We start from the raw sequence: 16370 nt of genomic DNA, 5'->3' as shown, positions 1-16370 counted from the left end.
CTAACAGAACATGCACTCCACGGGTGCCTTTTGAAGACCAGTCTCACCTCCTGGAGGGCAGACAGTGCTGAACAAGTGCCTTCGCCTAAATGAGTGACGAACGCCTTCCCAGGCCACTCATGCGGATTTGGAGAATTCTGTTAGCTAGCAGGCACGTTCTAAGTCTGGTTCAAAATGCTTTGTGTGTGTGCACCCTTTAGTCCTCACAAGAGCCCTATCACGCACACATTATGATTTCCCCCATTTTGCAGATGAGGAAACTGAGGCACAGAGAGGTGAAGAGACCTGCCCAAGGTTAGTCAGCTAGCAGCGGCTGAGTCAGAACTGTAGCCCGGCTGGCTCCAGAGCCTGTGCCCTTGGGGACTGCAGCACACTGCTCTCCAGGCATATCTACCTGCTTGTCCTCACAGCCATCCCCGGAGGCAGGGAAGGGCCTGGGTCCTGCCTGGCTCTGGAGCCAGCGTGTAAGGTCCTCGGTGCTCTGTTACCAGGGCCTGGTTAGCTCTGCTTCTGCCTGGCATGGCTCCATTGCTTCTGCCTAGAGTGGCTCCATTGCTTCTGCCTAGCGTGGCTCCATTGCTGGGCTTGGTGTGGCCTCCTTTCCAGTCCCAGAGCCTCTGCCCCTTCTTTGGGTTTAAGATGAAATGGTTTCTCTGGCTCTTCTTAAAATAATTTTTAAAACCACATGTTATTTAAAGCTAGTTACTTTCTCTTGACTTTAAGGGCCCTGGGGGCACCCTAGTACTCCCTGAGTGGTTTGGCCCCAGGCAGTGCTGGGGGAGGGCCCAGGGGAATGCGGTTGGTTGATTCTTTCTCCAGCTCTAATGCCACTTCCCCAGCTTGAGAAAACCTGTCCTCTGTTTAAGGGCTGGATCCCCCCCCCCCCGCCCCCCCCCCCCTTCCATGAAAGTAGAATGACAATATGTACTTTTATTTATTGATCGAACCCCTCTCAGGGGAAAAACAAGAATATTATTGCCAATAGTAAAACTTGTTTTTGCATTACCCTGGCCAGGATGGTTGATCGGGGTTATTAGGGAGAAGCCCTCCTTAAGGAAAAGAACACATACGTTACAATCCTAAAATAGGAACGGGGCCTTGGCACTGGCCCACAAAATCAGGGACCCTGGAGTTTATCCTTCACTAACTTCTGAATAAGTCCACTCTGGCTATAACACTTGGGATTTTTGTTGTGGTTGTTGTTGTTAATCCTCACCAGAGGATATTTTGTCTATTGATTTTTAGAGCGAGTGGGAGGTAGGGAAAGAAAGAAACATCAATGTGAGAGAGACACGTCGATTGGTTGCCTCCTACACATGCCCCGACCAGGGCTGGGGATTGAACCTATAATCCAGGTACCTGTCCTTAACTGGGAATCTAACCTGAGACCGTTGGATCCTGGGGCCGACACTCTAACCACTGAACACACCAGCCAGGGTACACTGGGATTTTAACATCTTTTGTTTACTATAATCCCTCTCATTTCTGGGTCCTATTATAGTATACCTATTTTTTTTATTTGTATGAACCTGGACATTTATCTTGATCTTTATAATTTGTAGTAATGGGTCAAACCTCTCCATTTCTTCCATTCTTTCTTCTTCCAGATGAGCTGCCCTGGTTGATAGGAAAGAATATGTACCTCTTGTGGAGTTTCATTGGTAACACCTTGTTACCTCCTGCACAGAGGGCCTTTGCAGGGTTAGTATAGTTGTTTTGTCACCTGGCTCCTCTACCTGGCATCTTACAAATATGTGTCCTTGGTTGAAAGACAGCAGGTCAACTTCAAACCATGGTCACGCTTGACTAAATGGCTCAAAGATGTATCATCTCTCCTGGCATACTAGGCAAGTCAACCCTTCCCCCCATGTACTTAGCAGCCTTTGTGAAGATTTATAAGATTTACCTTTATGATTTCACTAATGGAATTCAATAATTTGGTTATTAAGCCAAAACTGTTAACAGCAATATGTATAATATAACATTATTTATACCTACCTCCTAGAGCAGTGGTTCTCAACCGTGGCTGAACATTAGAATTACCTGGGAATCTTTTTAAAATCCTGATTTCTGGGCCTCATCCTCCAGAAATTCTGTTTCTTTGTTATGGGGTGAGGCCACAACATTAGTAAGAAAGAAACAGAATTTCCGGAGGAGGAGGCCCAGAAATCAGGATTTTAAAAAGATTCCCAGGTGATTCTAATGTGCAGCCAAGGTTGAGAACCACTGTCCTAGAGGGTGGTGAATGAATGAGTGAACAAGTGACGTAGAAACAAGGACATTGAGGATCAGAAATAGGAAAACTCAGTAATAAGGAGGAAGAGAGAGGACTCTCACGTGGTTCTTTCAGTATCAGTGGTCAGGAGTCAGTTTGCATACCTTTGTTTCCTTATCCACAAGAGACTAACACAGCATTTTTTTTCTCTTAAGAAGGCAATTAATTTAGGTGCAATAACAAAAAGTTTCTATTATCAAGAATAATCTGCTTTTATTAATAACTCCTATATCTTTTTCTGCCTGAATAAATACTACGTTAGATCTTATTATATTTTGTTTTGCTACAATAGACTTTAACCATTATTTATAGAGACTTGTAAGTGAAGATGGTACATTACAAAGGAAGAACTACTTTAATGAAACAGAAGTAGGAGAGCATCCCACACATTCTTTTGGCTTCAGATCCAGGGTGAGGAAATTTTTCCTTCCTTGAAATAATTTTGCTAATTTGAAAAGTCAAGGTATAGTTTAAGCTATGAGTTTAGCAGGTCCCGATACCCTTTCACAAGTGAAGCTATGATGGTCTTGGAGCTGTTAGGAGATGTATTGTGTGTAGCACAAGGTATTGGTTGATCAGAAATATGGAGAATGAGTGCATGGAAAGATTTGTTTTTAAAAGCACATTCTTTATTAAATGAGAAACATTGGTTAAGATTTAGTGGTTACCTGCTAAGGAACCCAGTGATATGAAAAAAAATATAACCATAGCATTTTTACATAAGCCATTCTTTTGATGTTGGTTATTTTTATAATTTTTCTCACAATAAGAGAGAGCACATGTTGGCTCTCCTACCCTATAAGAAATTCTGAAAGGGTTCTCCACACCTATAAAATGAGCAAGTACATTTACATGTGGAATCTAATGAACAAAATAAATAAACAAAATAGAATCAGACTCATAGATATAGAGAGCAGACCAGCAGCTGTTAGAGGGGTGGGGGCTGGGGGCTCAGTAAAAAGGTGAAGGGATTAAGCCAAAAACAAAACAAAAAAACCTCAGAGACAAAGACAACAGTACGGTGATTACTAGAGAGTAGGAGGTAGAAAAGGGTAAAGGGGGAATGGTGATAAAGGAGGCTTGACTTGGGGTGGTGAACACACAATACAATGTACAGATACTGTATTATAGAATTGTACACTTGAAACCTGTGTAATATTATTAACCAATGTCTCCCCAAAAAGTTCAATAAGAATTTTACAAACTTGGTTAAAATCGTACAGAATATCTCCACGGATTCACAGCAGGTAGTGTCTGCGTTATGATTGATTATTGCTGGCACTTTTTTGTTTCTGGAATTTTAGAAACACCCTAAATTAGCAGAGGAAGGATAAAGGCACCACCCTAAATACAGAGTGGACCACCTCTGTACAGTGCCAAAGTAACTCTTCTTAAGACATGTTCCTAGTGCTCTGAATGTTACATTTGGAACAAGATTATTTTGAACATGAGTTTACATCTGAGATTTAATTCATTTATAACTATTGTATTGTTTCTGAGTACATTTTGTACTTTCACATATTTGGAAGGTCTGTAGGATGAAAATTCCTAGAAAAAAAATAAATGAAGACATGACATTCTTAAAAATATAGAAGTGTTTAATTAAAGGCACAAAAGCAAAAGTTTCTCCAAACTGCCACTCCCTTCCAAGTAAATAAAAAATTGCAGGCTACGGCCAAAATGTACCCAGAGTTTCATTCCTGCCTAGAGAGTTCTTTGACTTCGTCCCCTTATGGCTGTTTGCCCTTCACAATGCCTTCTTGTCAGTTCTAGAGAACCTTCAAATTGATAGAGGAAGCAACAAGCATATAGCCTGCAAGCAGAAGAGAGTTAACACAACATCTTTTAGAAATGCGAATACACCGCTAGGCATACTCAGCCAAACATCCTTCAGGAATTGAAGCATTTTTGATGCAATTGACCTTTAAATAAGATGGGGACAAGGTAGAAAGGCAGCTCTTTTCTGTAACTCTAGCCTCGCCAAGGGGTTCCAGAAAAAGAAATACATTTTTTAAGCATGGATTTTAAAGCAGGTAGATCCTCAATTCAGGTTGGGAATGTGTGAACATCTATCTCCCTGTAGGTTATGAAAATAAAATACCAATGTCCATGAAGTCTGAAAGAGGTAATCTCTGACTAGTGCTCTATTATTGACATTTTGAAACCAATACTAACCTTTTAGTAGATAAACATTTAAGAAGTATTAAAGCAAAGCTTATTTATTACAAAGGAAAAATAGGCTAGTGGGTGGACTCTTTTGGAAGACTCTTGAATTGGTCAGAGCTTGTAGTTGCAAGGGACAAAAAAACCACCTCAAATTAGCTTGGGCAAAAGGGGTATATATTATATGGAGACGGAGGCTTCTAAGGGAAGAGTGAAAAGATGGTCAAAAAGGCAAGGGGTACACATAGCTGGGGCTCATCATCTCTGATCTCTGTGTAGCTTGGCCAACAAGCTTCATTCTCTTCTTTCTCCTCCGCATGGGGAGGAGCATGTCATATATAGCTACCTGAGTTTCACTTCTTGGGGATTTCTATATCAGAAAAGGCTGATTGTTTTTTTCCAATTCTGGCTTGAAAAATACCCAGGAAGAACTCTGATTGGCCTGGCTCAGATCAGATGTCCAATCACAGTGACCATGTAAGCACGTGGTGCTCTCTAATTGTAAGAAGTGATGGGTGTCAGTATAAGAGCCATGCCATAAGAAGGGGGGAGTATAGGGCAGAATGGATTCCAAATGCCCACCCAAACTATTGTTTCAAATATATATATATATATATATATATATATATATATATATATATATATATTAGAGGCCTGGTGCACAAAAATTTGTGCACTGGATGGGGGGGGTCCCTTAGCCCAGCTTGCCCCCTATCACATACTGGGAGCCATCAGGGGATGTCCTACTCCCTGCTCCCTGCTCCCCTTGGGAAGTGGACCTAAGCCATAGTCTGGCCTCCCTTTGTGGAAGGTGACCGGGCTGATCAGGGGAAGGCACCAGCCCCATCACCCCACTGTGGCAGCCACTGCCAGTCACCACAGCCACCAAGGTGTTTTCATCAACATGTACTCCAGTCCCATCACCATGAAAAAATGACAACTTTCTTTAGGCATTTCAAGATGTGTCTTTCATAGGATATGACATTTCTTTCTTTCTTTCTTTTTTTATCCTCACCTGAGGATATGTTTCCATTGATTTTTAGAGAATGTGGAAGAGAAAAGGAAAGACAGAGAGAAACATCAAAGTGAGAGGAACACTTTGATTGGTTGCCTCCTGCATGAGCCCTGACCTGGGCCCTGGCCAGGGAGGAGCCTGCAACCTAGGTACATGCGTACATGCCCTTAGTCAGAATTGAACCCAGACCCTGTGGTGGGCAGGCCGAAACATTATCCACTGAGCAAAACCAGCTAGAACAGGATATGACATTTCTTAATCCTACAGCAGTGGACCTTCCATTTTTTCTCCAGGAGTGTGGTAAAAAACCCTAGATCATCTATTTGGATTCTTATTACCCAAGTTACTAAGAATATTACCAGTGGCATACAGGGAGCTAAGCCAATGAGCAGTCAGAAAAGGTGTTTCCTCTGTAGTTCACACCAATTGCCGGCTTGGCCCCTGCCCAGGCCTAACGCCTCTGGCAGAGTCATTAGCCCTAGGCAGGGGACCTCCAGCTCCCTCAATTGTCGGCTCAGCCGCTGCTCCCCATAATCGCTGGCTCTGCCCCTGTTCCCCGCCATCGCCAGCTCCCTCCCTGCTCCCCACAATCGCTGACTCTACCCCTGCACAGGCCTAACACCTCTGGCCAAGGTGGTAGGCCTGGGCAGGGGACCCCCAGCTCCCCGCCATTGCCGGCTCCACCCTTGCCCAGGCCTAATGCCTGTGGCCAAGGCATTAGGCCTGGGCAGGGGACCCCCAGCTCCCCGCAATTGCTGGCTCTGCCCCTGCCTAGGCCTAATGCCTCTGACTGAGACATTAGGCCTGGGCAGGGGACCCCCAGCTCCCCACGATTGCCAACTCGGCCCCTGCTCCCTGCAATTGTCGGCTCCACCCCTGCCCAGGCCTAACGCCTGTGGCCAAGGCATTAGGCCTGGGCAGGGGACCCCCAGCTCCCCACGATTGCCAACTCGGCCCCTGCGCCCTGCAATTGTCGGCTCCGCCCCTGCCCAGGCCTAATGCCTGTGGCCAAGGCGTTAGGTCTGTGCAGGGGACCCCCTGCCCCCTGGCAATCGCAGGCTCCTCTCCTGCTCCCTACCATTGCTGCCCTCCCCCTGCTCCCCACCATCCAGGCTCCGCCCATGCCCAGGCCTAACGCTTCTGACCAAAGCATCAGGCCTGGGCAAGGGACCTCTCAGCTCTGATTGTAGGCTTTAATAGCCGCTGAGCACCTGTGTATGCAAATTAACCGCCATCTTTGTTGGCAATTAATTTGCATATCGTGCTGATTAGCCAATGGGAGGCGTAGCGAAGGTATGGTCAATTACCCTGTTTATCTATTATTAGATAGGATATATATATATATATATATATTTCTTTTTTAAAAAAATTATACTTTTATTGATTTCAGAGAGAAAGGGAGAGATAGAAACATCAACGATGAGAGAGAATCACTGATTGGCTGCCTCCTGCACGCCTCCTATTGGGGATCAAGCCCACAACTCGGGCATGTGCCCTTGACTGGAATCGAATCTGGGACCCTTCAGTCTGCAGGCTGATACAGGCCAATGCTCTATCCACTGAGCCAAACCAGGTAGGGCTCAACTGTATATTTTTATTTGTAAAGTTGTAATGGAGTGGTATTCTATTTTAAGAAAAGAAAATCATGTCAATCATGCTAATTTCACTACTTTCTGGAATTTGCAAAGATATTTATCTGAGCTACCATTAGCTTCATTGTGCATTTGCAGGCTAATGAGGTTATTTCAAACTCTGTATTATTTATTGTAGTGGGCATCTGAGTAATGTTGCTAGCCCAGCATTTAGTCCTTCTTTTTCAGGTGACAAAACCTACATTTTATTTTCTCAAAGCACGTGATTTCCATAGTTGTATGATGAACTTGTCCCAGTGACATGCTCACGACCCAGCTCTGGCCAACGGACTTCCACATTCCCCTGGCAAGTTATGATCCAAGGACAGACTGCCCTACTTTTTTAGGGCTTTTTCTGGAACAGTTGAAAAACAGTCTGGGAATGCTTCTGAAGCAGCTGGTCACATATTGGGAAGACCTAGATGAGAGTAATGGAAAAAGAGAGGACAAAGCAGAGTTGAGAGATGAAAATTCCTAACAACAGGGTTAAAAGTCCCGCTGTGTCTAAACTGGGCAGTTAGGTGAGATAGTACAATTTTTCTCCCTCCCTTCTGACCCTCAGTTTTGGTTACAGCCTGTTTGATTTGGATTTCTGTACCTTGCATCCAATGTGAAAACTGGAATTGTCTTCATGAGCTGAACTATAATTCCTCATTAGCTCTCCTGCTCCAGTTCCTCATGATCCAGATACATATTGCTGCATCACAAATCACCACAAAGCTTAGTGGTGTGAGGCCATAGCAATCATCTATCTCTCGTGGTTTCTGTGGGTCAGGAATGTGAGAAGCGTTTAGTGTGGTGGTTCTCGCTTGGAGTCTCAATGCAGCTACATTCAGATAGTGGCTGGAACTGGCATAGAGGGGAAGAGACAGGGCTGGAGCAACTGGAGCTAGGAAGGTAGCTCTCTTTCTGGAGGAGTCTCAGCAGCTGTGTGTGCACTGCTCGGGCTTCCTCACAGCCTGGCACTCAGAGCACCCGGACTGCTTGCATGGCCCAGAGTGGGTGTTCCGGAGCAATGGGTAGAAGTTAATCGCCTTCTATGTCCAGCTTTGAAAGACACACAGCGTCATTTCCACTACACTCTGGTCAATTGGTCAAGAAGGTTGGCCCAGAATCAAGGGGAAGGGATGTAAACTCCACCTCTCATTGGAGACTTATCAACGAATTTGCAGACATTGTTTAATACTACCACATGTTATAAGCAATACCTGAACTGTGAGAAGGTACTAGGATCAGAATGATGTATTTAAGTAGACTTAGTTTCAGGAAGGCATACCTTATTTGATACTTTTGGAAGATGAATTGACATTTTCAGGTTATTAAGTCAAGTTGCTATCAAGTCTAGTCTGTACATATTAAAAATCAAATCAAGACTTGTTATGATGTTTTGGGCTTCAGAATTCCATTTTTCTCTTGTTAAGCATTTCAAATTTTAATATGAATATCATTGAAAAGTATTTAGATTTGCATTAGTTCTCTACTTCACAATTACTTATATATTGATTTAGTACTGAGATGTTTTATTTAATACTTGGTACCTCAATCAATGTAGCTTCCAGAAGTGCTTAATTGTCTTCTAGTGTCCAGTTTAAGGAATTAAGAGTATTTATTTATGGACTCTATATGAGTGTGGATTTGTAAAACTCAACCTGGGTTGTGGTCCTATCACTTTGCCTCTCTGATGAGTATAGAAATCCTCTTTTATACTACCTCGTACCAGGGAGTCAAACACAGAATGCAACTCTTTTCAACTTTCTCTCAAGTGGAGGAACTCTAATAGATCTTGAACTTTTTTTTTCTGTTTCACAATGTAACAAGTAATCCATTGGAATAAAACCAGCAGTTGAGTAACTCATGCAAAGGTAATTTAGAGCACAAATTAAATCTGTCAGAGTGGTATTAGATTTGCAAAAGCTCATAAATAACAAATGAAAGGTCACAGAGCTGTGAAAATGAGAATGTGCTTGTTCATAAAGAGAGCTGTAGTCAGGAGCGGGATCCTCAGTGCATATTCAAATAGCAGCACATAAAATGGAAATCAATGCGACAGCCTTTCTAAATGTCTAGAACAGTCCAAAGGCACAGTGGATTCCAGGGATAAGCATCAAAGTTCTAGAAAAGACCCCTCATATTATCAGAGCGTGTCCAGCATCGTATTGATGAGGTTTAGAGAGTAAAGTTCCACCAACTATTGAGAATATATACAGAAAAGGTACAGCCCCCTCAGCAGGGCCCGTATTCAGTAACAGGCTCATTGTGAATGCATGTCACTCATTTTTCATTTTTCAGTTCCTAGAAAATACTAATAGAGTGGGTAGTGATTCATGATTTACTGCAGAGTCGTATGCCGTTGGTGATATTAATAATCAGTCCTGTCTGTCCAGTTTTTCTCATGGAAAAGAGCAGCGGGAAACCTAGCCCTGGCTACTGCACAATACACAACGTGCTTTCACTCTGAATTGTACGCAGATCCTTCTTTTTAGTGCTTGACGTTTATAAGGGAGCAAAAGCTTTATAAAAAGTAATGTATGGGCTTCGTCAAAATTAAAAATTTTTGTGTGCCAATGGACACCATGAAGAAAGTGAAAGGTCAACCAGAAGAGTGAGAGAGAAGATTTGCAAATCATGTATCTGAAAAGGGTACAGAGGCCAGCATACAGAAAGAATTCTTACAACTCAACAATAAAAGGATAATACCTCATTTAAAAAAATTGGGCAAAGAATCTGAATAGACATTACTCCAAAGCAAATATACAAATGGCCAGTAAGCACATGAAGAGATGACCAGCACCATTAGTCACTTGGGAAATGCATATTAAAACCACAATGAGATACCATGTCATACTCACTAAGATGGATATAAATTTTTTTAGTTAAAATAAGTGTTGGTAAAGATGGAGAAATTGGAGCACTGAGATGGGAATGTAAAATGGTGCAGCTACTGTGAAAGACTGGCAGTTCTTCAAAAAAATTAAACATAGAGTCACCAGAAGACTCAACAATTCCACCCTTAAGTATATAGCCCAGAAAATTGAAAATATATGCCTCCACAAAAACCTGTACATAAATGTTAATAAGTTTTATTCACAATAACCCCAGAGTGTAAACCACCCAAATATCTATCAACCAATCAATAGATAAGTACATGTATATCAATACAATGAAATATAATTCAGCCATAAATATAATTCACTGTATAACATGGATGAACCTTAAAAACATTATGCTAAGTGAAAGAAGCCAGACACAGACGGCTATGTGTTTTATGACTCCATTTACATGAAATGTTCCCAACAGACAAATCCATAGAGACAGAAAGTAGATTAGTGGTTGCCAGAGAGTAGGGAGAAGATGGAATTGGGAGTGACTGCTAATGGGTGCCACATTTTATTTTGGAGGCGATGGGAATGTTCTGGACTAGGTGATGGTTGTACAATATTATGAATATACCCCAAACACTGAACTGTATTATTTTAAAATGGTGAACTTTACACCAGTAAAATTGTATACAATAAAAATAACAAACCCTAAAAAAGAGCAAGGGTATTTACAAGGATTAATAACACATTCAAGTAGAAGGGAGTGAGTTCTTTGGGGAGTGAACCTTGATCAATGGGGAACAAGAGACAGGAAGCAACTGGGCAGATAAATCCTTTCTCCTTTCTCCTTTCTCCTTCCACGGACTCTACTGAGGTGCAGGTCTTCCTTGCAGTCCTGTCTCTATGTGGCCTGTGAACTGAGCAGCACAGTAACCTAGGATTAGGATCACATTGTTGTATGTTGTCCAGTTTCATTGTCTCCCCAGCCCATCTCTCTCTCCCTTCCACATTCTCTCCTTCCCTTTATCCTTAATTTCCTGGGCTTGCTCCTCCCAGATAAAGTGTGAGCACCTGTACTCCTGTCCCTAGATTCTGCTGCCAGGGGTTCCCCGGGCTAAGACGCTAAGGGAAGGGCCTGGTAGAAGAGGGAAGGAGAGGACAGTCTGTGAAGTGCGGGTTCTATTACTGGAGAAGAGACAGGGACATTTTTGAGGTTATGTTCATGGCTGTAGGTAAAAGCTGACTTTCCTTTGTAGATTAAAGAGTGAAATTATTCTGTCAAACTCATTCTTTGAGAAGGACTGTATTTTAAACAACTGTTTTCGTCTTTATAAAAACAAGACATACTCATTGAAGTGTTCTAAGCATGCAAATTGAACACAAAGAATGACATTAAACATATGCAAACTGAGCAAAAGGAACATTATCCAAAATCCTACGCCATTTTGGTGTCTGTCTTTTCAGTCTCTTTTCTATTCATACATAAACCTAGAAATACTTTTTTTTTCTAAAGAAAGAATAATTTCCTCAATAAAATGTGTTTTGATAATAGTGACTCAATTACTTTAAGACTTTGGAAATTCTCCATTAAACAAATAAAATTCATGGTTAAAAAAAGTAGTTGAGCCCTGGCCAGTTTGGCTCAGTGGTTAGAGGGTGGGCCCGCAGACTGAAGGGTTGTGGGTTGGATTCCCAGTCAAGGGCATGTACCTCGGTTGCAGGTTCGATCCCCAGCCCTGGTCAGGGCACATGTGCAGGAGGCAACCAGTCGATGTGTCTCTTTCACATTGATGTTTCTCTTTCTCTCTCTCTCCCCATCCTCTCTCTCTCTTTCTGTTTCTCTCTTTCTCTCTCCCTTTCACGCCCTGTAAAAATCAATGGAAAAAATATCTTTAGGTGAAGACTTAAAAAAAAAATAGTTGAATCTCCCAAATTTGAAAACTTGTTGCTAAGCAATTCAGGCCTGAAGAATTAAGCTTGCCCTTTTCTATAAGTAGAGCTGATCTCTTTTAATGAATGAAATGACTGCTTTAGCTTAACCCATGATCCTTCCCCATGAGTACCATGTGTGAGCATGTGCACACAGCACACAGGGAGACTGGAGCCTTGGAAGGGTTGCAAGGTAATGTGCTCCTCACCTGTGCTCTCTCAACATCTTTTATTCAAGTAAATCCAACCAAAGCAGATATGTAAGGATCATGGGCTGGAACAAAGGCCTGGGAGGGTAGCCGGGGCGAGGTATGGGGGAGAGTGTAGAAGGGCAGCACCCACCTGTTTGCTTCATTGATGAGGGATGGCGGGAAGTCAGTTGGGTCTACTTGAGCCTCAGCATATTAAAGTCCTGGTGGTAAGAGGAAGCCTCCCTTTCTCTTCCACTGGCCTTGTCCCTTCTTAGCTGGCATTGGGGCAGATGTCAGGACGGATTGTTATTTGTCATACCTAGTAGTTTTGGGAATTATGTGTGTTTTTTTCTGATTTAAGGAAAGAGAGCTTTATATTGAACCACAGTTAATGGTTCAATTCACATAGAAAAGTATATTGACTGAATTTGAAGAAAACAATAATAGTCAAAATATTGGAAAATACTACATGGAATTTGCTGTGTGACAGGTGCTATTTTTAGTGCTTTACGTGTGGTAACTCATTTTTTCTTTGTTGATTAAGGTATTACATATGTGTCCTTATCCCGCCCATTGCCCCCCACCCCCCACTCATGCCCTCACCCCCCCTGGTGCCTGTGTCCTGTGGAAACTCATTTAATTCTCATTTTGAAGATGAGAAAGGAGGCATGGAGTGGTTAAGTAACTGGCTCAAGGTTGCATAGCCAGAAAATGTTGGCATAAGGTTTCAATCCCGGGCATTTAGGTTTTCACGTCTGTACGTTACTCATGTATAGCCAAACATGCTGCAAAAGGAAGGCTCGTGGCTGGGTAGCCAGGCAGCAGAGGTTGCAATAAGGTAAATTTCAGATGCCATTAAGTAATGCATAACTCTTAGTGAAAGTACCATGCAGAGGGAGATTTTTAAATCAATAATCAGAAGGAATACTGTGGTTAAAAAATGCTCTAATAAAAATGTGCCACTTGCATTGCTTGATATATTGAAGCACTGGTGTGGACTTTCAGTTTCACATTAAAAAGAACTTAGGTTGGCAACTAGTTGATATTTAATGTTAAATGATATCAAACTAAAACCAGGTAGCTCTCCTCACCCTGGGCCTGCTGCAGACAGTGAGGAGGGGTGTTGATGTGCAGGGGTCTCGCCATGGGACGCTGTGCGGATGTGTTCCTCAGGTGCAGCCTCGCCTGACCAGGTGGATGGACAATGAACCACCACTGCATTCATTCAGGAGGAGACAATGTTTCTCTCTGTCACTCGCAAGGGGAGGATATCATTGATATTTGTTTCCTCATCATATTGTTCAACTAAGTGGCTAGCACGGGGCCTGACACTAACATTTATGAAGGGAGCGGGCAGCCCCTTCTCTTCCTGGACACAAATTTGCATGGGGAGCCAAACTGTAAACATGCCGTGAGCATGAAATTGGCCCGGCTGGCATCATCAAACTGCTGCAGGGTGGTAAGAGCTCTACTCTTATTTTTCTAACCAATTGTCTGTTTCTTAAAACAAAAGAACACACCAATCCATCTGGAGTTAATTTTAGTGTATTGTGCGTTATTTGATTTCAGTTCATCTTTTTCACAGTATTTAATCAAGTTATCATAATTCTTGCCATTTAATATTTTTCTCTTCTGTAATTTTGAAAAATTGCTTATATTATGGAAATAGTTGGATCTATTTCTGAGCTCCTTGGAGTGTTCCATTCTCTGTATTCATTTTTATACTTTTTATTCTTCTTCTTTGATTAATATTACTCTGTAGTATGTTCTAATATCTGATTAGTTCATGTTGATTTTCTCTATTAAATTTGTTTTGTAATACATTTACTCTTGTTCTAATTTTAGAATTGTTTTTGTTATGCTATTTTGTTTCTTTTTTTAGTTTATGATATTTATTGGGATGACATTGGTTAATAAGGTCATATAGGTTTCTTGTTATCTATTTTAAAAAGCTCATTGAACACTGGTATTAACATTTGTAAACAAAATGTTCGAATCATGTGTTTTTTAGCATGTTAAAAGTAAAGTGACTTTCTAACTTGACCACTTGCATGGGCAATAGAATGCTGGTATTTGGAAAATAGAAGGTGACTATAGGAAAACAATAAGTTGGAAAGCGAATAGCACATATAAATTGAGATATACAGTGGGGCCTTGACTTATGAGTGATACCAGCTGTCTCTCGGCTGATTTTTTGCATTGAGTTGACAGAGTAATTTGAGTTAACAAGCTCCTTAATGATCTCAGTCTCAGAACCAATTAAACTCCTAAATCAGAGTCCCACTGTACACTGGGTGGCCAGATTATTATGACCACCTGACGTTTGTAGACAAATTAGCTATAATTTCGCGCTGAAGTTGTGAGGGCCAGACCATTATAAATAGGGAAGCAGGTTGTTTACCACAACAGTAGAAGTGATTTTTTTCTGAAGATATAGGTAAACAACGTGATTTAATAGCCTTTGAATGTGGGATTTATATATATTATGAGTGGCCAGATTATTATGACCACCCCATCAGTACTTCATTGGGCCACCTTTTGCCTTCAATACTGCGGCGATTCTTCTTGGCATTGACTCCACGAGATGTTGAAAGGTGATGCGAGGAATCTGACACCATGCCTGATGAATAGCACTGTCCAGTTCTGTGAGATTTGATGGTTGTGGAACCAGCTGCCTGATGGCTCTTTTAACTTCTCCCACAAATGCTCAATTGGATTGAGATCTGGTGATTGTGGGGGCCACCTAAGCAAGGTAAAGTCTCCCTCATGTTCTTGAAACCACTCCTGCACAATACGAGCACCGTGGCATGGCGCATTGTCTTGTTGGAAGAAGCCATTTCCATTGGGATATGCCATCAACATGAGAGGATGAACCTGATCAGCAACGATACTTAGGTATGTTGTGCTATTTAGATGTTGGTCCACAAGAATTAAAGGGCCCAAATCATGCCAGGAAAACATGCCCCAAACCATAACACTGCCCTCACCATCTTGAAGGGTTGTACTCATGCATGTGGGGTGCATGCTTTCATGCTGTTTCCGCCGAATTCTCACTCTGCCATCTGCATGATGCAACTGGAAACGTGATTCATCGGACCACATGACTTTTTTCCAATGATCAACTGTCCAATCCTTGTGTTCCTGTGCGAATTGGAGACGTTTTATCTTGGTAACTGCAGACAGCAAAGGTTTTTTCCAACAGGCCTTTGGCTGTTTTGCTGATACTCGCTCCATGGCTCTGAGCGCCAACAATCATCCCACGTTCAAAGGCTGTTAAATTGCATTGTTTACCCATATCTTCAGAAAAAAATCACTTCTACTGTCATGGTAAACAACCTCCTTCCCTATTTATAATGGTCTGACCCTCTAGCAACTTCAGCACAAAATTATAGCTAATTTGCCTACAAACGTCAGGTGGTCATAATAATCTGGCCACTCAGTATATATCTACATCTTAGTAGCTGGACAATTCAACCCAGTAGAAGGTTTTCCTGTCCCCAGTTTTAATTGAAAAGGACAGAATGAGAATACTGTAGAGGACAGAATGATGACTGCTTACAGCTACACTGATACCTTGATCTCATTTCAGCAGTTTTTGTGTACACACAACAAAATAATCTTTGGAAGAACACAGTATCACCTAGTGTTTAAAAATGTGGACTCAATGATCAGACTGCCTGGATCTGAATCACCTCCTCTATTTGCTGGACTTTGGTTTACTGCAAATGGATTATAATAGTAGTTAGTATATATGTATATGTATATATTACTTCATATATCTATATAGATATAGATATGGATGTATAGATATAGATATATAGATATATATTATCCAAAAAATGTATGCACACTTTGAATAATTATAAAGGCAGTATTTATTAAAATACATTTCATTTTCAAAATTGAACTATCAGCTGTTAAAATGTGTCTACATTTTTTGGGACGCCCTGTACCAGTATATGACTTCAACAGCGCCTAGCCAATGATGCTACTTATGTTAAAGGGATTTTGAGCTAGAAAGGCACTTTTTGGTTTGGAAGAGGCCCATTTGCGTACATTTCTTTATTCCCCAGATCTGAAAGTCTGCCCTGTGCAGGTTTGCCCGGGCACCGTGACCCAGTAAGGCTGTACTCCCGTCCTTGGCCTGCACCATTATCAGGGAAACGCTTCTGAGCTTTTGTACCTGACTTATTTATTGTTGCATTCTGGCAGCCATCCCCTGGCCTCCTGGCAAAAAAATAGCTGGATTTCATTAAAATTCAATCTCTCTTGATAGCATCTCTGCTGGATATTAGAGGGGACTGCTACCAGTGGAGCTTGAGCGACCTGATTCAGAAGAGATTTGGG

This window comes from Myotis nattereri (genome assembly GCF_964212035.1).
Source record: "Myotis nattereri genome assembly, chromosome: 7".
Taxonomy (NCBI): domain Eukaryota; kingdom Metazoa; phylum Chordata; class Mammalia; order Chiroptera; family Vespertilionidae; genus Myotis; species Myotis nattereri.
The sequence above is the reverse complement of the archived record's forward strand: the minus strand, read 5'-3'. Positions refer to the sequence as shown.